At 40.2% G+C, this 24,517-nt stretch overlaps 1 protein-coding gene across 1 annotated transcript in view; it reads right to left on the bottom strand.

The window, feature by feature from the left end:
* The window catches only part of RUNX1T1 (RUNX1 partner transcriptional co-repressor 1), a 112,937-nt gene that overhangs the window by 50,393 nt on the left and 38,027 nt on the right, over positions 1 to 24,517 (bottom strand). The gene's annotated exons all lie outside the window — the stretch shown is intronic.

Below are 24,517 nucleotides of genomic sequence, written 5' to 3'. Positions count from 1 at the left end.
AAAAAACAGACGAAGAGACAGGAAGGTAATATATCCCCTTATGACAGCTTCTTGCAGAACCAAAACCTGAAGTTCTTTAGTACAGGTGAGATATTGGGTGGGATACTGGTTGAAGCCAGCTCTCTTCACGTCTCTTTTTTGTAACACCTGCTATCCTCTCCATCGCTTCTCTTTGTAATCATGGAGAGATACTTATGTTAAATACCACGCACCTCCTGGATCACTTCAGATATTCTTACATTCCACCAGAAAAATGAACACAACATGCCAAAATGGTAAGTCAATCGTCACACATACATAACATTTTATTTTAAAAAAGCACCTAAGTTTGCACCTTCACACATTACAAACAACTTTAATGTTCAAAACCTGCAAGGTAAGCAGAAACATACCTCCCCAAGAAAACAAAACAAACAAAAGGCAAAAACAGGCAGAAAACCTAACAGTCCTCTTGCAAGTAATGATCTAAAGATGCAAGATGTTCGATACAGAAGCTATAGAAGTATCTTCTTTTTCCAACATCTTTTTGGACACCTCTATGTTAAAATTTTAAAAAACCCTCCAAAACCCTTATGTTTCATTTACTGAGAATGGACAAAACATGACAACATTTACCAACTGAAAGCAAAATTAAGGCTTCCTTACTCATGCCAGGAGTTTAGTGAGCCATCTTGAGTAAAGATGAGTAAGATCAAGTTTAGCTTTTAATGGGCATAAGTTAAATTCTTCCATCCTTTAAATTCTTCCATCCTTTCTTTGGGGGGTCGGGGTTATTTATTTTATACATTGTCCTACACAAGTCTTCCTGAGCTCCATTAAACTATTTTGCAAAGCAAGTAAGTGTCGCTACTAGTGGGTAAGCATGTAAGTCTGTGGTTTTAACTCAAGACAACAGCAAAGTCCATCATGTTCTATAAATTCTGTCACTCCACTTTGCAACGTGCTTTGCTTATTCTTACTAACAACATACAAACTTCAACCAAAAATTATATCTAAAATTTGCCCTGAGAGACACTAAGAGAAATTGAATGTAATGTACACATTTAACAAAGGAAGGGTATATTTGAGAGCCTCAAAACACTTAATTATCAAAACACTTAATTACCAGAAAGTTAAAAAAAAAAAAAACTAAAAAAAAAAAAAAAAAAAAAAAAACCCCCAAAACCCCCCAAAAACCACCTCACAAACCACCCACCCCAAAACACCACCACCACCAAAAAACCCACCCCCCACAACACATAATAGATACCAATCTTTAGCTGCCTGAAACTGAGGAAGTATGTCCCAGAGATGCAGTGTGTCAGCTATTGCAATTATAGAAGCCATCTTCACCCTTTGTAGAAGTGCCTACAGATGATGCTTCAGTTCTCAGGGAAAGGGAGTAATTTCATATAGAATTTAGAGACAAGTCTGGGGAAGATGAGCAGCGAAACACCCCCAGAACAGGATGAGGGGAATACAGATACAGTATTATAGGATCTGTAGTGTTGATCTGAGGTTAGTAAACCTCATCTGTGTAGGGAACAGTATCCAAAATGATTAGCTTAAATATTAAGGCTGCTACACAGATAGGTGAGGTCTGATTTGCAAATCAAGCAACAGCAAATTATTACATGCTGGAAAACAAAAGCAAGTTTTTAAACATATTCTATACAAATTTCCTTTCCGTATCGCTATATCAAAACAGTTAAATCTATATCTTCAAAAAGCCATTCATTTAATATAAAGAACTATGAAAACTCATCTCGAAATGTTAATTGCTTCTTTAATAGCCGAATTCATCTTGCACTCACCTCAACCAACCTCAGCAACAAGGGAATAAATAGCTTTCAGCTCATGTTGCAACAGAGGGAAAGAGGCACAGCAGTGAGCCCAAGCCCTCCTAAATAAAGGCAAATATTTCTGCCATGCCAAGAAAGGAGAGAGAAAGGGAGGCTTGCCAGAGCTGGTGGGGAGATAACAGTGGGAACTGCTGGTCCATCTGGTTTTCATTCTGCTAACACTCACATTGAACTGTTAAGGAAGGCAGTCCAGGTACACAGATTTGAAGCATGTGGGAGCGCAGACACAGGCACAGAGGAGATGGAGGTGGGTGGAAGAAGGAGTGAGAGAAATCGAGCTCCTCTAACAGTCTGCTGCTCGCAGCGAGCAGGCACAGCCTGTATCCTCCAATTCAGCTGTTGATAACTAAAAGCGATCCCGAGCCTGTAACCAACCGCACGGCTCCTGCTCCCCTCTGCTGCATTTCAAAGTTCAGGTTTGATCAGAAACGCGCTCAGATTGGAGGGGGGAGGCTTTCCCAAAAAGCTGGCAATGTTTTGTTACTTAAATTGAACACGGTAGTGGGAAATAGTGTGTTGGTTTTGCCCTCCAATTTCAGATTGCCATTCTACCGCGATCCAACTGGTTTTTACTCCCTCAAACAGCGTCTGCCGCCCGGTTTGCAGACTGCTGAAACTATCCACAGACCCCTGCACTTCTCATATAAATCTGATGACATGACATTAGGCTTGATTCTCCTAATTACCTTTCTTTGCACCTCTCAGAGGCAAAAAAAAACCCCTCTACAGGCCACTTACTTTTGCTTAACCTCTCTCTGCCCCTTGCAAAGCCCTAAACTCCACTCTGCTACTGTATGATTGCAGGCAGACAGATTTATCTCTGGTTGTCCATAAGTTCCCTAGCCCTGCCTTCTGCAAGGAGATATAAGGCTCCTTTCAAGCACACCTCAAAACACTTCTAAGCAGGGTACAAGATTATCTTGTCAAAGCAGAGAGTCTCAGGGGGGGTGCGGCGGCAGGGGGAATGGGCTTTTGAAAAAGTACAATGCAAAATGCAAAGCTCTTCCACGTGCTTGGAAGACACCACCACCACCACACCGCCCAGGAGAACAACCTTTACATCCCACTTTTCGATCCTCTTTAGTAGCAAAACTCCTGCAGGAGCCATTCTGCTCTTACTGCTACTACTTACTTGTTCCTTGCCTCTACAGCTGGTTCCCTAACTTCCAAGGGAGCTATGGGGCTGGGAGCACCTGCCTACAGTGGCTCTGCACCCACCGCTGTCCCACCACCCACAACCCCAGAGAACCTCAGCAGCTCTGTTTTTAAGAGGTAGGTATCTCAGGGGATGGAGTGGTGATGGGGCACAAAGCAGAGCCGCCGCTGATAAAAGCGTTACCAGTTCCCGTGATCTGAACTCCTAAACTTTAGCCTAGAACTTCAGCTTCTTCAAATCATTATTTGTTTTTTTTAATTAAAAAAAAAAAAACCAACAACCAACACTTTTTACTGTAATTGTTGAAAAATAGCCAGATGATATGAAAGCTAAAGGCAAAACGGTATTTACATCGTATTCACGAGCCAAGTTTCCCCTAAACCATGTTATTCCATGAGGGCTTTTATGTACAGACATTTTTCATACAAACTCTCTGTGGATATTCTGCTATCCATACATTCAGAGGTGATGAGGGTTTGGGAGGGGAAGAAAGAACCCCTCAAGAGGAGAAACTGTATTTTTCACATATGAAAACCTGCCTGTGTAAGATTTCATGTACATTTGCTCCGGTTTTATAATACAGGAGTATATACATTTAACTTTGCCTGAAATTTGGAAGAACTTTAAGGAAAACCATGTCCTAAAATTGCTTAATTTCTTGAATTGAAAAACATTTTTATGCTTTCGTGTCAAACCAAACTCCCCATTTGCAAAGCTAGTTCTGATTTTATTTTTTTTTTCCCCTGTTGGACTCTGACATTTCAAACAATAAGCCTGAATTAGCAGGAACACACCAGAAAGTTTCATACAGGCAATATCCCACAGCATCACACATTTCAGAGTGCAGTCTGTGCATACAGAGAGAGTAACCTGTTTCAGGTGCAAAGATTTCTTCCACCGAATCCCTCTAAACAGTGACAGACTTGCACTCCTTAGCCCAGTTTGGATCAAATGGGGCTGAAACCAAGAGGTCCTCCAAACCGGAGGGAAAAGGAGACATCTGCAATTCATTCTGCAGTGTTCGCTGCAATCAATTCAGGATGGAGATAGATGGTGAAATAATGGTCTAGTCCTAATCCATACACACAACCCTCTGGTGCAGTGAGAGACTTAGAATAAATTCAGAAAATATGTTTCAAGTATGCAGAGATCTATTGCATTTGCTTTGGATTATATCTTTTATTTTTTAAAAAAAAAAAAACCCAAACATTTTCAAATATACATTCTTGAATCTCTTTTAAAGTACAGAGTGAAGAACTGTGATTTTACCACAGAAGTATTTTGCTCCGTTTTAAATTAAAGAACGTTGTAAAACCAACTTTAAATTACGATATTTCTTCTGTGGATTTCTTGGTTCACGAAACTATACTGTTCTTGTCATTCATTCAGTTTTTATGGTAGGAGTTCTTTTTATCACTATATTTAGCTGTTAGGTGAACACTGACATTTACTGTAAGCACAGCCAGCTTCTGAAGACAAATAGGGAAGAGACAAAGTAAAACATGCAGGAGCAGGGGCAAAGAGCGATGTGCATGTATTCAAACTGATTTACTTTACTTCCTGCACCCTAAAAGATTTAGTCCATTTTTAAAACAAGGCGGTCTTTCATATACAGCAACATTTCAGCTCACCTGGCACCCTTCCAAGTCTAACGCATCAAGGAAAGCTGATGTATGGAACAAAATATGGAATATATAAATACTTTACTGATACCGTTTCAATAGCCAATTCAATGTCAAGCATTTCTAGGACTGGTGTGTTTTCAATTTCCTTTTTTAAATGAAAAAAAGTATGGTATAATACGCTGTGGCATTTATTTTACTTTTAGTTAGTGCAAACAGTTCCAGATGTATATTCAGGCATGAAAGATTCTTAAAAGATGCTCTATATTGATTGTACAGTACTTACTACTTCTGTGCCAAGATGTTAAAAATAAAAATAAAAACTGCCAAATTAAAAGAGCCCATTGTCTTGTTTCCTTTAAACTCACAGAAAGAACAAACCCTGCGTATGACACACGGGATTAGAACCCACCTCCACCACCCAAACTATATGAATTGAGACCTAAGTCTGTGGGATTTAATACTTGTGATGGTTACCTAGATGGCATTGGACTAATTTTGATTATTTTGAGAGAAAGCACGGAATTTGCAAGGAGGTAACTACAGGCTGTGAGTCACAGTAGTGATGAACTAGGAGACAGAAACCCACAAGTCCACCTAAGAGAACAGATGACATAGCTCTTTCATCCATAATGCTATCACGCTACAGCCAGTAAAGAACCTTCCCCCCTTCAGATCTGGCCAGGCCACGCAGCACCGTTACAAGGCAGTGTTGGTGGAGACCCACAAGTCCTGACTCTCAGACCTGCCACTACGCAGAGCAGGACAGTATTACAAGGTATCTGCCTTGGTTGAAAAGGACTGGTTTGAGAACGCACAGTATAAGCCTGATATATATGGTAAAGCCTACCCACACCGTGCACTGCACACCTGGGGAAACCTGGAAGTCCTATGATGGAGCCATAAAACACGACATTTGGACAATGCCGTTGCAGACCCTCTCCCAGCCAAGCACGCCTGGGACTTGTTTGAGACGGGTCCAGTCTTCATTCCATTCGTCTCTTGGCCCTTTTGACTTCTTCTTGATGAATAAACAAGGACCTAAACACAATGGATGTTTTTGTGCTATAAACAACTGATCTCAAACAGGCATAATATAGACATAACTTTCTGTCAGCACCAGATGCAGTCACATTACTGGCCTAGAAAGAAAACATCACCCGGTTTCCAGTTCCCCAGCGGAGAACTTTTACTCCCTAAATGATTTGCAGAAGGGCAGTATCAGAAAGCAGCTCAGACACTCAGACTCCATCTTTTGTCACAAAACATTACCCCTGCAAGCTTTATCCACCAGGAATGAGAATGTGCGTGGGGTGAATGACGGACATGCACAGCAAAGTTTTCAAGATGACACAACATTTCACTGCCCCTTTAGTATACCAGGTAGGAAGCTCAGATACTGAAGATGACTCTTTTGCAAGAGCAAAATCACAACTTTGCTGCAGTCTTATCTTGGTTCTCCTCTGCTCAGAGAGTTGAACACTTCATATCCCTAGCTGTTCTTCAGAATAAAGGAAAGCACACTCAGTTTACCCATTTCTTCCCTTTTAATATGCAAGAGCTAGAAGAAATTCTGCATCCTGGGAGTGGATGCAGACAATGCTCTGCATCATGTTCGGACAATGCTTTGCATCATGTTCTTCATCCATAATGGTACCTTGACTGATCCTACCATCATTACAATAAACAAAAAACACAGAGGCACTCTCTTTTGTTTCAGTTCTCTAGGGGGAGAGGTTCTGACTGGCAAAAAAGACGTGTATCACGCTCATGGCTTAGCAGCTGAAGGCCAGATAGTTACACATATTATAAAATAAGTATGAGTTTAATCTCAGGGTTGAGACAAAAATGTTACGGCTTGGCTTTGCTTGGACATATTATTTTCTCCTGAAAGAAATAAACTTGTCTTACCATATAATTTCATTTAAAAAGAGGAAAAAAAATTAGAAAAATAATCTTTTTCCTCTCATTTAACAATCTGACATGTTTTGACAGTTTCAAAACTATCATAAATTCACTTTCCGTTATTTAATAATTAAAAAATGGCTCCTGTCAGAATTGCACCTTTTTTTAAATGCCTCTCTTCTCCTTCCTCCTTCCTGCCTTTGCAAATTTTACCATGTAAAATCACTTGAACACAGAAAGGAACGCAGGGAAGAAGAATACATTCTAAATCTAGATCTACTACCACTTTAACAGTTTATGAAATACTTTAGCAAGAACAGACAAGCAAAATAAGGGCCAAATTGTGGCAGCTGCCCTAAGTTTCCATAAGACCCCAGAAAATAAAGTCTACAAGTTCCTTTGTCATGGCTGAATATATACCAGTTGGCCTGTAACAAAGGCGAAGACAATGTGGATTTATTCTAAATATCCCACCCAAGCATCACGACAATGCCTCTATGTATGCATAACTAATGCAGTTAATAAGCAAATAGTCCCACAATCATTATCGAAATACTATTTTGCTGTTTACATTGTTTCGTGGATCTTTTCTACTTCATTTTGTTGACATGCTACCAAACTAAGAACTGTGTGGTTTCAGCGGTTGTTTTTCTCATCACCAGAACTATTCCAAAACCAGCTCACTGAACGTTGAGGCCCAAGTGAAATGAAGAAGAGGTGCCCACCACCTCCAGCGTGAAGAACTGCAGAGCAATCAGAGCAACCACTGGCCAAACCACCTCCCTGCCTTCCCCTACAAGCTATGGAGGTGACAACCCCTCCACATTAACAATAGCTCCCCTTCACTTCTCCTATACTTACAGAGGAAACCACCGGCGTGTTTTTGGACACAGCGTCCCAAAGGCTCGCTGACCAGTAATTTGTTTCCTTTTTGTACCATCTTCTCTGGAAGACCTACCCTTGCCAGGATTGCATGTTATTTGACAAACTACAGATGAAGTTAGACTGATATCTAAGAAACATAAATGCCATCAGCATCGAATTGGTATTGTTTGTACGCTCTGATGTTACACAACCACACATAGCACATGTCCTTCCCACCAGAAGTAAGAACATTTTCTCTCCCAATGCCAATTAAAATTTCCAAACCTGTTCTCCAGAAGCATATTTATGTTTTTAATCCAAAGTTTTTACGCTCCTAAATTAACAGTAGTTTGCTACACACAGCTAAAAGTCTGAAGCAAAATATATAGGAACTCTTATTTTTAATGTGCTTACACAAAGTGTAAAGCATAGCTGTACCTAGTTTAGAAAAGTCCTAAGAGAGTACTGTACCCGTATTCCATTAGATTTAACTAGAACTGAAGTCTCCAATACAGACTAGATCAAATAATCTAAAATAACTTATTTAGATTCAGGACAATTTTAGGTATTAATTACTCCGCCAGCAAAAAAGTTATCATGGCTGTACTTTCAAAAGGCATCTCTTATGTTTACAAAACATGCCAGAAGTCCTTTAGGCTCAAAAAGAATCAAACATGGATGTACGAGGTGGTATTTTCCATGGTTATACATCTGAAAAGATGACACAGGGACTACCGAGAAGGTAATGGATATACATCTGGCTTTGTTTGATTTTAAACTGTGGAATTTGTCACGGACAAGTCAAGATCCTCTACGGTGTGGAGTGGTGCTGGCCAGTCTGGAACAGACTACTCCTCTCACTTCGTGGATCAAGCTCCCAAATCCCTGCTCTATCCGATTGCACACTTTTACCCATCCAAGAACCCAATTTCCCCCAGTGATATTTCAAACAATGAAAAGTGTGTTCTGTTAGACCAAGTGTGTAGGCCTGGGGACCAAGATCTTACCTGTCAGACAGAAAGCACAGGCGGCCAAACTCCCTCCCAACAGTAAGTACCAGTCCAGTCCAAGGAAGGCTGCAAATTTCTGCCATCTAATGCAGGCAGCTAAATTAGCAGACTAGACTCCCCATATAATCAGTGAAAAGAAGAGTTAGTGCCTCTAATTTATTAATTCCTAAGGCTGCTAAGTCAGATGGTATAAATATTCCCGTAAAGATCTAGGTCCTTTGCCTTGTAAGAACCAGAGGCATTCAGACTGCTCTAGCAGTGTGGCTGGTGTACACAAGAATCAGTGGTCCTCAGTCACCAGGCTCACTAACTCCTTGGTTTCTATTCAGCCAGCCAAGACAAGGTATTAATCCACCAATGAAAAATATACGCTGAAACATATTTCCACCAGAAGACCTTGTTCAGGTGCTGCCACTGTTACTTACTGTCATTACCAGCGAAAGAAAAGTGAAACTATAGGCTTTTCCCCTATCTCAAGGAGTGTCAGTGTATAACACCAAGTACGCAATTTATTACCCTAATCAGTAGTTCGGCATTTGTGGAAATACACACTTTGGAAGACTATCATATCACATCATCAGACAATGCCATTAAAGGCATAGTGTTTTTACCTGACTGACTGTCTAGACAGAGTGTGAGAAAATACTCATTATTAGTTACAAGTCAGCTCCTCCTCAATGCTGCATGTCACACCAACCATCTTATTTTAGGCACTGGATCGCACCTGAAAGCAGCAGTGGGGAGGTGGGAGGGAGGAAAGAGACTGTCACAAACTTCGCATGAAATTAAGACCCTCCATCTCAAATACTTTCTTAGATGAGGTAATATTACTTATTGACAAATAAGCTCACAAGCAAAACATTAGCAAAAACAAAAGCATATTTCAAATCCATTGTCTGGCTTAATATACCACATGCATACTTAAATGTTAATATGAAATAATATAAACATGTAAAGGAAGAGGGAAAAGGAGAAACTTGCGTATGTCACGTACAACCAGACTAACAAATGTTAAAACCAGATTAAACCTCCTTCTGAAGCCAGTGAATTCATACAAATTCACACTGGCACAGAAATCAGGTTAGCTCACCCAGGATGAGAGGTGCTGGGTTAGCCCTGCAGTCCCAGCCCCAGAAAGACTCAGAAATATGTGCTTAACTGCAGATACTGAAAACAGCTGTCGGTAAACTAATGAGACCACTCACAAGGCATACGATTACAGGCAACGTTTCTAGACCTTAAAGCATCACAGCAGTCTTCATCTTGCACAATAAAACTGACACTTCCTTCTTTAAAAGTATCTTCCCTTTGTTTTGAATTTTAAATATCAGACTGCCAAAAAAAAAAAAAAATCCATACAGCTGAAGCCTGAATTGAAAAAAATCAGCAATTATTTCAGAAACCACAGAAAATAGAAGCAAAATATTGAAACAATTTCAGGTATCGTAGCATTGCCTTGCTTGACAGTTGTACAAAACATGCTTCATTTCATGCCCAGCAGATTGAAATTATATGTATTCCTTTTTTCCCCAACAAATACGTAAGAACAAAGGTTTTTAGATTTAGAGAACCCCATTTTCATCAAGCCAGCTAAAACCACTATCCCAACACGCAAGTTAATATTGACCTATGTGGTTCGGTACAGCTTCCATGACTTGCTTCTATATATGTGCGTATGTGTGGGCATGTGCCTCTGTGTCTGTGTATGTGCACGCACTTATACACATATTTAATCAAGTTTTACTTACTTGATTTTGTATGTAAAAATACTTACTGTGATTTTTTTTTTTTTCTGCTTTAGAAAATTGCAAGAAAGAAATAGTCTTCAATTACACTGAAGGGAGTGTTAAATGGAGGGGAAACTGCAGGGCGAGAAGTCAGACACCAGAGAGAAGCCACTCAATGCTACAAGTGCAAGAGAAATATTGACGAAGAAACCTGATGTGTTTGAACTCCAAATGTTCAACGTGGATGCATTTAACCCTTGGTAATGTGCTAAGTTTTCTGGTACATGCTACCCTTATGAAAAGCAGATTTAACTCCCTCCGTGCTACGGAAGCACCCTACATTTGGCTTTGGGTCTACTTGGATATATCCACTTTGCTTCACTGGGAATGGATTAACCAGAAGAGGAGCTGTTTTTATGAGAAAGGGAAGAAGACTCAACAGGAGGAAAGAAACTCTGCAGCAGGGCAGAGGGGGGTTGAGAGGGCAGCGGGGCAGCCTCTTCCCATGGGGTGGCACCAGCCCCAGGATGCACCTTCAGCGTTCCAGGCGGGACTGGGGCGCGGGATAAAAGGGTCCGCGGCGAGACACGGGGTCCGGCCGGGAGCAGGCCTCGGCGAACAGGCGCTGGACGTTCTGGCAGGTGACCGCTGACGGACCGCTAGAGGGAGCCGGGATTGTGCAGCCGCAGAGGGAGAACCGCCTCTCCGTGCGGAAAATCCAAAATACGTGGCAAGGTGCTCGGGAAGTCCAAGGGAGATGCTCTAAGAAAAGTTCTTTCCGGTACCAAAAGTTAACCTCGGCCATGCCATACTGGAAGGAAAGCTTATGATACTCTGTATGTATGCGTCAGTGTGTACTACTCCGTTTCCACAGTACCAAACATAACATTAAGTATTTCTCTCTAAATTTTGGCTATAAACATCCCTTCCTCAAAAGAATAACTGGGCAGTACTGGCTGTGACAGAAGACCGGTTTCAGTGCCTCCTATTGTCACCTGTCTACCCCAGCCAAATAAATCAGATGTTTCCCCTCCCCGCCCCTAACTTATACACACAACCCCCCCACCTCACCCTGTTTTGGAGATGGCTTTCTATACAAAATACTCAAAAAGCGAAATTGCAGCAGGCAGCACATCAGACAGCGGCATGCCTACAATCACACACTATATCCAGTCACAGGAACTCAGACCGTGCTCACACAACGATAGCCATGTGATGATACATAGATTTGAAAATACTCCACCAAAATTTAACACCGTTTCTTTCTCGCGCCAAAACACAGAGAACTGAACAAAACCCGATATTTTCGTCATGTCTATAATCAGTCAGACAGATCAAATGGCAAGCAGGGCAGAAATAAAGGAGAAAAATACTAGTGTGGCTCACATAGATCTTCATAAACATCCTTCTGACACCACGGACGTATTAAGCAAGCTAAACCCCAACGGCAGAGACAATTCAAAAGCACAGAGAAATAGTGACTACACTGGGATCTCCTACAAGGACATGTTTCTTTACCGTCTTCACTTGGAATAGAAGATGTAAAATACATCAGTAGTTGTCGGCAGGCTTTAAACTGCTTGGGATATGAAGAAATAAGGAACTGCTGAACTGCAACAACTATCCAAGGTAAAATCATGGAATTATGAAAGGAAAATTTCAAAAAAGGGAAAATAGGAGTACCTGGATGAAATGCTACACAGTTAACAAGAATAATATCCCCAAATGAGTTCCTATCCATTATCTTTTTCATAATTATTGCAACAGAGCAAGCAGCTTCAGTAACTGTGCATACAAATGACCTATTAGAAACTTAACAGGTCATTTCTGAAGGTGATTACGAGCCCTGACTTACAGAGCTACTCAGTTTTGCACATAATTCTGTTCAATGCCAACAATCTGCACAAAATTAAGAGAAAATGTGTTTCCACAAGACTAAGTGGAAATAAACTTTCAGAAACTAAAATCATCGCTTCAGAAGGTATGAGGTGGTGAACACTGATGAATCAAATGCAGTCATTTTCATAACGGAAGTAGTAAAAAATTTGCTTTTGCCTGTGCTCTGGTGTCAGGAGAATGGAAAGAAGAGGGGGCAGTAATTATATGTTAGAGCTCTTACAATGCCACATGCTATAATTAAATGATGATGAGTGTAACAGCGAAAAGCCTAAGGTTAGATAGAAGGGATAAAAAGCATAGTAGGTTATCAGAGTGGACAACTGCTATAGATCACAGTATGAACAGCAGAAATGTGCGAGTACATAAAGATACCTCGACCAACTCTTTAGAAGAGTTCTTGCAACAAGAGGATGCTCTGCCTCACAACGATCCTTATTGGCCCTGTTTCTTCATGGGGAGCTGTTTGTGTTTTCGCTATAAGTGAACACGCAATAGATTCTGTATTAGAAAATATTAGAAAATTATTTGGAACCGCCATTTAAGGAGAGCAATAAAGGACAGGAGCGTAGATGTGCAGCTTCCTCAGTTGCTGAGGTTGTTAAGAAACAGTAGGAGGCACAGAAACAGATCCTGGCACTCCCACTGTGAATGGCTTGGGCACGTTGTAAAGAAGTTAACTGAGCAGAACCAGAATAGGTTCTCTTAAAATGTGGAGGGGGAAAAAAAGGTAAGAGCAAGCATACCAAGCTACATTAACCAGAGGAAACAAAAGAAACACCAGCTTTCATTCATATCAATTAGATAAATGAGAAAATAAAACTATAAAAATCTTTGATCTTAATTCAAATGAACAAAGATTGTGAAAACTTACAAATAGCTATGCTATTGGCATAGCTTGGGTTAATGGCTGAGAAAGAAATGGGTGAGGGGGGAAACTGAACTTGGACACACATAAAATTATTCTGGAAACACATGTGAGATTTTTTACAGGAAGGAGTGAAACCGAAAATGGGATTCTGATACTGATTGTTCTTCCCTCACTTTCTCTTCTAGCACAAAAAGAGAGAAAAGAAGAGGTAAACCAAACACACTGAGACACTATGACACTATTACACCATTCAGTCAGGCCTGGGATCTCAGGAGTCTCGACACACCTTCCTTTCCTCCAGCGACCCCAACAAGAATGGGGATGAGAAACTGCATGACCTGCCTGGTTCCGCAGGCAGCCAGCAGCCTTCTCATTTATTACTCCCCCACTTCTTCTGTTTCTTTTTCTTATTGTTTAAAACAATCTAGCTTTATCTTTTTTTTTTTACCATCCCAAATGTAGACTCTCAAATGTAGACTTTAAACACATGCTCTGCATCTTGTTGTGTCAAACTGGAACAGCTCCTCGAAACACTGAACTTCACTTGTGATTATTTATCTAAAAGCTTTATTTTCTTTTAAACTGTGTGTATTTTGCTGGACTGTATTTACTGATAGCTAAACTCCCAAGCCTTCAACCTGCCATCTCAAATAAGCTGATGCAAAAGAGTCCAAGTAGAGTTTACTGTCGGTCTGCAATGAGAGTAAAATGATAAATCTCTGTACTGAAAGCCAGCTGCTTCATTCTTAACTCTAATTCTCCCCCCCCCGCCTTTTCTTTTGCATTCTAGCTAGCATACAGCTGTAATAAATGTGGCTCTTCTCACAAGCCGTGCAGATGTTAACAGTTCTGTAGGACATCAAGAAACATTTCAAGAATCTTGTAAGTGCTGACTAAACTTGCTTGAATTACCCACACTACCTCCTCCACATTCCTATTCAGTAACATTAGCCTTCCTGAATGTATTAAGAAAAAAACTAATTAGCATTTAAGCCAAGACATTAATATCTAGGTCTAAATGCACTATCAATAAACAAGGAATGTTCTTAAGCCATCAGACAACAGATACTCAGATAGTGAACCAAAAGAAATCAGTTTATTCTTTGTCAAGATGACTAATGCATTTTTCATTTCTTATCTATGCAAGAGTGGCTAAATGACTGTCTGAAAATATATATTTATAAAAGTCACGGCTGGATATATTTGAAAGAAAGCATCAGAACTATAGCAAGATCTTTTCTTTCCTAGTAATCAAGTGGATTAATACTAAATTAGAGTGAAGGAGTTCAAAGTGCTACCTGGTACATCGTTATTAAAGTTATATTAGCATGACAGTCGTATGCATTAAAAATTAAGCTAAAGCCTCAAACCACAGTCGGTTCTGGGCAGGAGCAAGAGTCCAGCTGTGCAGGTAGAGGACTAGATACCAAATGCATTCATTAAGCTGGTCTGTACTAGAGATGCTGCTTTAATATCTTCCCTCTTCAAGAAGCAAGCTTAGTCTTCTTTTTCAGGGTAGGACTTTCAAAACACGTGAAGCAGTTTAGAAGCACCGTCACCAACAAAGGCAAATGTGACTAGTACTCATATATTACTCCAGACGCTTGAAAAACCCACATCAAATACCCCACCCTGTATGTAAACTTCACACTTTCAAAACCTACGGGAAGGAGGGCTGCAGAGCACTGAGCCATAAAAGGATCACAATCTTTGACAAGTTCAGAAACAAAATGTGCAGTCAAGAGTTTCTACGGCGCAGTTTTGAGATTGTCTCCAGTCAAGTGTCAATCTCAGCAGAGTTTCAAAGAGGACAGGGTAGGGAGAAATAAAATGAACATATCAGTACATTTCCTGCAAGGGATCGATAAAAAGACCTCGCTCCTACAAAGACTTACATACCTGCTCAACTTCAGGTGCTTATCCTGTTATGGTAGCACACTTGAAGTTAAAATTAAGTCTTTGAAGACACAGGACCCGAATAATTCACCATGAAATGCGGAATTCAGGGTATTGTTTGTTCTTTAATTTAGCAATACAGGAAATCTGAATATAAAGCAGAATTGCAACGTGCTATTTTTTAAATGCTTCATGACACTGCTTTTAGAGTAATTCCATCAAAATGTCATAAAAAGAACATTTAAGCATTCTGAGATAAGCAGAAAGACAATAGACTACAACCTTAAAAAGAAGTTAATGTAGTATTAACAGAAGCTATGTAATTAGCTTGCCCAAAACCTGCCTTTAAGCTTCCCTGAACAAAATAAATTGGGAGGAGAGAGCAGGAAGAACTAAAAAAAAAAAAAGGAAAAAATAAAAAGAGAGGAGAAAGAAAACCCACACGAGCCAGAGTCCCTCACTGCTGTTATTCCTCCACAAGCGGAAATGCTCAGTTCAGTCATGGCTTAGGAGGCATAAACATCATTGAAATTCAACGGCAGCTCCGAGAAAGAGGATGCCTCAATTGGTATGCAAGTGGTGTTTTCTCGCCCTGAATACATTATGAACTTGCAGCATGCTAATATGCCATGCTATCATAAGCACCAGATGGAACAGTAGGCAGTATATGTCCCATCAAACCTCAGGAAGATGTATTAATGTTCCTGCTCTTTTTTTCCTCCTCTTCCCCTCCCCCTTCCCTACTACAACCCTTCAGCTGTGTCCCTAGACTGGCACATTTCTTAGCATCAGTCACCTGCTCCCGAAGCACAGTTCTCCAGGGTTGCCTCATCTTCACCAGGTGGTGCCAAGCATCTTTTCCATCTTTTTTATCGCAGAAGGTAAAGGCCACAAGACGTGTCAGGCTGTGCTTACTGAAGGGTACCGAGTACAAAAGATAACATCATGAGCTAAATGATAGATGAAGGAAGACTTCGGGTTTAAAGCTAGCACAATTGTTTTAAATTATGTATAAGTAGCGCGGCACAAATTTCCCCCTCAGTGCTATGGGCAAATGAAGAATTGGGGGGCAGCAGCGAAGGGTAAGATCTTCTGTGTAACAAATAAAACAGAGGAGACTGGATTAAAGATCTTTGAACTGACTTCCTTTTTCACCACGCTGCAAACCTTTTCACAGAAGACGTACACAATTCAACAGCCATTTACAGAGTAGGGGGCAGGGCTTAATTTTAAATCAGAGTATGAAAATGGCACACAGGCAAATTAGTTTACAGGATTTTGATAATTATATTTAAAAAAAAAATGAAAGGTATGACATTCTTTGACTTTTATGACTAAAGAATTGCTTGGACTTTTATGGATGATTCTAAAGCAGTATAGTATTTTAATACTGCTTTGCATCATTAATGAATTCAGTCCCAAGCAGGTTTTCTATGACTAAAGAGAAATGTAATCTTGTATTCTATATGAAAGTATGTGCGTACGCATACAAAACTAAAACAGATTTTCTGGTATCACCTGAATTTTTCCTATCTGTTCACAGAAATATGCCTCCTATTGAAATATATGGTTTGCAAGAAAATTATTTTCTTTTTTTTTTTTTCACAGAATCACTAAGGTTGGAAAAGACCTGTAAGATCATCAAGTCCAACCATCCTCCTACTGGGCCCTTCAAAAGATAAAATAGGATCCTCAAGAATGCAAATGAAGAGTCTGCGCATTCAAACCACAAATAAGAAAGAATTGAGATGGCTGAAGAAAAGCAAATAAGCTTTTCTCATTTGAAGTTCTAATGTTCAAGTGTTTTTAAACACGTTTGTTTTTCAGAAAGAAATCACATCAGTAAACATTTTGCTAATTTCTGATATTTTAGAAACCACCTGCTGATTTACAAACAGCTCTCACTCTGCATGTAAATCCATTCTCTTCCTAACAACATTAGCCTTCTCATAAATACAGTCTAATTCTGCAAGACTCTGAGTACTCACAGGAACTTTTCTGTGAATTAACATTGCTCAAAATGTCACAAGAGCTAGTTATATGAGTATCTGTTGGATGGATAAGAAGGATTTTTCCAAGTATTAAAAGTCTGATTGACAGGGATTTCCCCCCACTCATCCAATCCTAACTAAAACAAAAAAGAATTGCCTTTTTCTTTGACAGTATTTCAAACAAAGCCCTTTATGACTGTTATTCACAAATAACAGGCATTATTCTAGCATCTATTAAGTCCAGATAGACTCTAATGCAAGGATGTCTTAGCGACTGAGTCAGAAATCAAACTAATTTTTTTCCTTTTTCTCTTCCTACTGAATATTGGGGGGGTTGTTTTGTTTCTTAATATACAGCCTTTAAAGGTAATTTGCTAGATTATGATTTGCATTGTGAAAATAAGACTATTTAAGACCATTATCCTGCATTATAAAGTAATTTCTGACACCTAAACAGCACTCAATTTAATTACAACATATTGAAACATTACAGCTGACTCCCAAAGGAACCTGTTTGGATCAGAAGATGATGATATATGCTAGCTGTTGATCATCTTTCACCATCAGATCCGCAACCAACTGTTTTAAAGAACACTATCAGAACATCTGTATCATCACATTACTTTGTGGCAAAAGGCCCTCCAAAACCCAGCAATTGCACACAACACTGTGCACATATCCCAGTTTGTAAGCAGACATATTTAAAAACCAGCAGCTTTACTGTTATGACCAAAGGAGACAAAAAAAAAAAAAGGCTTTGATTTTGATTTAGCAAGCAGAATCCCCATTGGGTAATTCATCGAGGCATCTATTCTGTATCTAGCGTGGCAGGACAGCAATAACACTTACAGCCTCCAAAAAGAAAAACACTTGTGACAAAACTATTAAGCATTCCTGGTGATTAAGCAACGGACACTCATTCTTTCATAACTGTCTTGAAGCAATGCCCCAGACAAAACCGTGCCATCATATTTGCTGGTGTCAGGATGAAATCAAGGCATCACGATTTTCTGTATTCCTTTCAGAAAAAGCAAGTTATTCAGCAGCATCCACAAAGCTCTTTCTAAAAGAATACAGAAGTTAACTAAGGAGAGAGTATATCATTTCCCTTGTGGCTCTACAGAGGGATGCTGGTCGATACCTGAAATGTAGGTAGTATTTTTATCTTTGGAGCTTTTACAGACTCTCAAGAGCTGTTTGAAGCAAAAGCTTTAAGGCAGCATAAACTAAAGAATTCTGTTTCTGACGGTCTCTGAAGATTAAATACCATTGCTTTCCTTCCTCAAAATGAAAGGAATTGGAAATTACTGCTCTACCAATTGACATGTCAGAGGAAGAAGCCTGGCTGGTTAGCTGTCCCAAGAAGCAACCATGCAAGTCCAGCCTTTATTCCACAAGACATGGTTCTGCCTATGCAGAGGAGTCTGAAGAGGGCAAAGAAAGACTGCAACACCAGCTTTCCCTCAGATGGCAGAGAACTTGCTATACACGCTCTGAAGACTCTGCTTTCATACCAAGCTCTCAATGAAAGTTTCATGCACAGATTTATCTCCCGTGCAGCAGCCTTGCTTATTAAATATAGAAAACCCAAATACAGATTTGCTTTTACAACCACAGAGAACAATGTAGAGAGAGATGTAAGGAAATCAACACAACAGAAGGAAGAGCATTCTTCAAAATACTTTAAAAATTTAACAAGAGAGACAACAAATAGTATTCCCAGAGAGGCCACCATGTCCCTTCTTCTCCATTTGCAAAGGGAAAATAAAGTGTTCACATTGATTATTAGGAATTCAGAAAACTAAAATACACCCTCATTACGGCATAGATCCCCTTTAAAAATTGCAAAGGACCATGCTTTTGTTTCTGAAGATGCAATGCAGTCAAATGGCAATCTCAGTGTAAAATAATCAAATATCGACCTTAATAAAGTAATTTAAATTACTTCCAAGTTCTAATATGAATGAGATCAACAGAAGCTCTCTCTCTTTCAGAAGCTTACAGTGAGGAGATCCTGCAGCACCGTGGAAGGATGAACGCAACCAATGTGGACCACTTGAATTCTAGAAACCGAGTTTTATCACTGTCCTCCCTCTGCCAGTGGCAAAACTAAAACTAAAAACACCAAGTCCAAAGACACGGTAAACTCTGTTGCAAACCAGTTTCCAAGAAGAAAACCGATGACTTTCAAAGCTATTCAATGACAGTGCCATATGACCTCACTGGACATCTAATTATACCCTTTCTTTTACAGACATAACCAAGGCTGCTTTAATGAGCATTTTTCAGCTTTCTTTACTGTGTAACTCTCAAAGTCCTTATGGTTCACTCAGTCTTTCTCAGTGTGTACTTTCAAAACCGATACAAACCCTGATTCCTTCTCAAAAAGAACAAGGTTATCGCGCCCCTGTTTTTTAAAGGTCATTTTTGTACATTTTAGTATTTATAGTTTTAAAAGTCAAAAATAATGTACCTTGCACAGTCCCAAGCAAAGAAAGTACCTGAAAGAAAGAGTAACACCGTCCACAGAAAATGACCTGTTTTCAACTTCAATTAGCAAACTTTCTCTTAACTAGAATACAAATAAGTGCGTGCAAAGCTAGCAGATATAATTACGCAATCAACAATTATGTGGTGAAATGGACTGGAAAAACAAAATTAAAACAATAAATGTTAATTTGTATTTGCTAACCACGAATGATGTGGCTGGTGCTCTGCAAGACGCAAAATCCTTAAAAAAAGATTCTCTTAAAAATCCAAGAATGATATGGAGAAGTCACATATAGGAAAGTCAAAGGAGATGGCATTCATTTGGGTCATAAAATAGCTACAATGAAAATTCAAGGTTGTGTACCCATGCTTGCTGCCCTGGCTTAAAAGGGCCACAAGAATATATTTGGAATGCACAGTTTAGAAGCAAGAATCAAATTATGGCTGTATTTTCGTATGATCCAAGTGCACACATTTTCCAAACTGTAATCTTGCGGCAGGAAGACTACTTGAGTCATGTGTGTTTGCATGACTCACAGAACACATAGTAAGGAGAGATCTGAAAGAAGGAAGGGGAAAGGTCCCGTATCACTAAACTGGCAGATTACTCCTTTAGCAGGATGTGGTTTCAAAACAGAGCAGAATAAGACAGTGAACCCAGCATCGCTAGAAGAATCAGAGAGAAAGGGGGGACTACAAGAATCTGCACCCAAGATGCACACAAGGGCTCCCAGGGCTTGGAGAAGTGGATTATAAGCACATAAAGAAAATTGCAATACAGCATTAGAACTGAAAGGGTACTAAATTATATTTTAGAGATGCTTTCTGAACTACTTCTAGAAGACAGAATAGTGCATTAACCCCCAGAAAAGATGTATCAATAAGCTAGAAAGGACAATGGACTTTGAAAGGTAAAACGTATACCTGCTTCTCAAATCATCGTTTCAAACCTTGCTGCAGTTAAGAATACGCAAATCCCACTTCCTCAAATCTCAATTCATTACAGCAAACACCTTTTTTTAACCAAGAACGACATAGGCCTGACCCTACACCAGATCTGCACAAATGTGCAGTATGCTTGAAGGGTTACCAAAATACACTTTTCCTCCTTATTCCTCAGCCTCTCCTCCAAGAGGTGATCAATAACGATTCCTTTTGCTCTTCTACTTCCACACTTCTTTCAGTCTTTGTCAGCTCAGTACTGTCAATATGCAAAAATGCTGCAGAGCTTGTTACAGTCTGCTTCTAAAGGGATGTCCATAATGAATGAGAAACAAATGAGACGTACTCGATAATTGTGTCCACTGCTGATGGTATTTCCTCTCGGACTTCAGAAAGATTTCCTGCCACCTTTGACTTACACTTCATACCCATTTAAAAGGACGGTTACGTTGCAGGCACTGTTCCAGAACATATATCCACATTAATACTGAAGTATCTGGCTGGATAATTTAAATTAATTCAGATGTGTGGGTCCTACCAGGTAGTTATTCCTCATGAAAATTTCACAAGATTGCCAGATCCCAAGAGCAAGAAAATGAAGTCGTTTATTTTTAAAAAGTAGAAATAAATGCACAACTCATTATGCCACATGATGGAAAAGCTCAAGTAAGGCTATAGCTTCATGCCATAGGAATCTGGGCAGGAGATTTTTAGAAGTTGGATTGGTTCAGTGTCTCTTTTGACACTACAGCCCTAAACCAGCTGCAAGAACATTACTACCATGTGGTGTGCTGCAGCACAGGGACAAAGCCAAGAGGTCAGTTAATCTCCAGTTGAAGTAACACCTCTCAAATCCCAAGGTCTCCAGCAACTTGTTGTTTCAAGTTCTTCTGCAGTCAATGCTCACAATGAGACTATTTCTCCATACTCTGTCTATATCTGGCAGTACAGAAGAAATTACTAGTAGGAAAAAAACCAAAAAACAACACAAAAAAACCCCATCAAAACACCAAACCAACAGCACAGAGAAATAAATTCAGCTTTGGTATGTGGAAGCACAGCTCCGTAAGCTACCACAGGAAGGAGGTGCAGCCCTTTCAGCAGCAGAGCCTGACAATTCTGCTCCTCTACCAGCACGCAAAGACAGAGTTCATTCTACAAGTTACAGATCAAGTAATGGTTTCAGATCAGATTCAATGAATAATTAACTTCAGGTGCCCAGAAGCTCAATGCTGCTGAAATTTCCCCCTGAAACACAACACAAAAGCGAGTGCCATGGACTGCTCTGCTCTCCCATATAGTGCACAGGTGTGAAGTACCTTGGACTGTGTATCCAAACAGCTAATGGAACAAAGAATCGTCATACAGGCTGAAGGGACCCCAGGATATCAGCTAGTCCAAGCCCTTCTGCCTCAAAGTGTGCGCAGTTAGACCAGGTTGCCAGGGGTTTGTCCAAAAGGGCTTTTTAATGTCTCCAATAATGGAAATACCACGACCTCTCTGAACAACCTGGTTCAGTGTCTAACCATCCTTACAGTGAAGAATTTTTTCCTGGTATCTACTTGGGATTTATTACGGTCCATTACTTGCACCTGTTGCCTCTCAACCTATCAATGTGCACCTCCGAGAAGAGTTTGGCTCCATCTTCTCTACACCTTCCCATTAGGTAGCTGTAGACAGCTCATGACAGAAAAGATGATATCAAGTTAGTCATATTTAACTAGCAACTGCCTACAGCTCACCAACAGGGTAATACTGGAGACAGGATGCCTTACTCCTGCCTCTCAAGAGCCTCAGTAACTTGGAGACGTGGGATCCACAGCACCACTCCTTCCTCCAGAAAAGATGTCCATATCCTCACCTTCGAAAGATTGGCAAGTAGAATTGGTTTGTGTAAGACACAGCTAGGCGAGATGGGAGAGGTGAGCTTTGATTTTATTCAAGTCTTTTGAGTAGAAGCCTCACTCTGGAAGTGAAAGACATTAATTCAGATCTTCCTTCTGCTTGCTCAAGCTCAGGTCTGTAACATTTCCTCAGTGGTGGGGGAAAGCTAATGCCCAGCAGAAGCTTATTCCAGATGGGAGTGATCTCCATCACTCTTGGCCTGCCCAAGGACCGAGGAGGGAACATTTCAGGAAGGATGAAGGCCCAAGATCAATGGCAGCGGATCAATGGAAGTGGCTCCTGCGCTAGTCCTGCTCTTCGCCTGATGACTCTCACGCACAAGAAGCAGGAAGAACAGATGTACATTGCAAAATGCGACGTGGTGCAGAGACGGCTGAGCTCCTCAGAGTTAAGCCAGTGAATATAGATAGCATGGTACAGCACGGCAAGGGCTTCACCAGCTTCGCAGAGGAACTGCGTGAATGTGGAGTTAGCATAGCGGGATATTGAATGAAATCAGCCTTGCCAAGCGGGCCAATCTGGCTAGACTGTCTGCGTACAAGTAAAAACCCAAGCGCTGCTGTGCCCTATGGATTTCCTAATTTAATCTCTACTCACCTCAGCATCACTGGCTCTGTGCTCCGTTTTACACCACACACATTTCTGGGAACAAAAAGTAAGCCTGCACTTGTGAAGAGACCAACATTTCTAAATACGCGTTGGGCTTCCTCTGAGATTACCTACCAGATCCAGTGTTCAAACTCAGATACAGAAATGCCTCAATCCCAAAAAGACATAGGTGTGAACTCAGCACTGGCCTGCTTAACCCTATGGATACTGAGACAGATCTTAGCGTGCACAAATGCAGCTCTACGTGCTTGGGAAACTTTAAAGTTGTAACAGTGATGCATCTGGAATGAGGAGAGAGTTGAGGCATACAATTTTGGGTTTGGAAGCAAGCTACTGCTTCAAGTGCAGAAGTCGTCTTGTGTGCTCAGTTTTAGTCTGTGACCTGGTAGTGAGAGATCAGGATTCACCTGATTTTTTGTAGAGTTATCCTTGATGTACACACTTGGAAGAAAGAAGGATGCAGCAAACAAACCAAAAAACTGGTATAGGTATATGTACAGGTCCTGAAAAGGACCAGGTATCATGTCTTCTTCTACTCTTAGATGTATCAACTTCTCCATTCGGACATTTCAAATTGGCATATCACATAATTTTAGAATTTATTTTACCCAAAATTGGTATTCAAGTCTTTTTTTTATATCACGTATACACAGATCACATTGATTTGCAAGCTATGATGATCATGCCTTATATATGAGCGTAGAGTCCAAAATCTTCAAATCAAGATGCGATCGATGCTAAACACCCTACACACACCAAGGTAGAACCAGTCCTGAGAAACTGATTTGTTTGTTTGTCTCCAGCTAAGGGTCTGAGCTGAAAAGCACTAAATCTTCACTGAGTGCTTGGGACCTTGCTTAAAAACATACATATATTAACAGCTATTTCTGCAGCATGATCTGCATCCCATGACGTGTTAGTTACTTTCCATGCATACATAGCAAGATGCCGTTCACAGCCCCATGGGTTGAAAATAGGAGCAATAATGTCATGCAGGCTTTGGAATTTATTACTACCATAAAAGAAGAAGAAACTTTAATACTTTGAAAAGCAAGTCACTACACGTCGTCTCCCAAAAACCCTATGATACGTATCGGAAGAACCTAGTGACCCACGGTCCTCTTAAGGAAGGAGGTTTTTGCTCCTATCCGAATCCTGAAGAAGATAAAGTTATTATGTAGGATGATTGGAATAATGATGCAAGGTTAACACTCGGACTTAAGTATTTCCAGACACATTTCCCCCGTTTGGCAGGAAACTTGTTTTGTAAGACACTGAGTTGTCCTAATATAACAGCATAGCAACTGCAACTTAAAACAGAACAAGTCAGTTAATGGACTGTTAGGAGACTTGTGCTGTATAACAGCATTTAGACGCATGTATTTAAAAAACAGGTGGATAATCCAAATGTTCAGTTACTAGGACACTAACAGTTATGTCCATGGCAATTTTGTTTCTGTTCTTTAAACAAATCATCACTTGCAAGCACTAATGTTAAAACCAGAAAGCCAGTCTAGTACACAGTGGCTATAAATGCCAAATCAATTTTCAGCAGATAATAAAGTCCATGTTTTACAATCAGCAATGCACTGTTTTACTACCCAAAATGTAAGCTAATAATATATAGCTCTGCTAAATGGAAAATGCAGATATGCTGTTAAGAAACTGGCTGGCTGTGAGATGATGGATCATTTCTGCTGGGACCTTCTTAAAGCTATGTGCAAATGTTTTGAAAATATCACATGATGTGGCCATGTGTTAAAAATTACAGCCAGTTAAGTTCTCTGCTAAG

This window comes from Gavia stellata, chromosome 3 (assembly GCF_030936135.1).
Source record: "Gavia stellata isolate bGavSte3 chromosome 3, bGavSte3.hap2, whole genome shotgun sequence".
Classification (NCBI taxonomy): Eukaryota; Metazoa; Chordata; class Aves; order Gaviiformes; family Gaviidae; genus Gavia; species Gavia stellata.
Note: the sequence above shows the minus strand (reverse complement) of the source record. Positions and strands in the feature narration are given on the sequence as shown.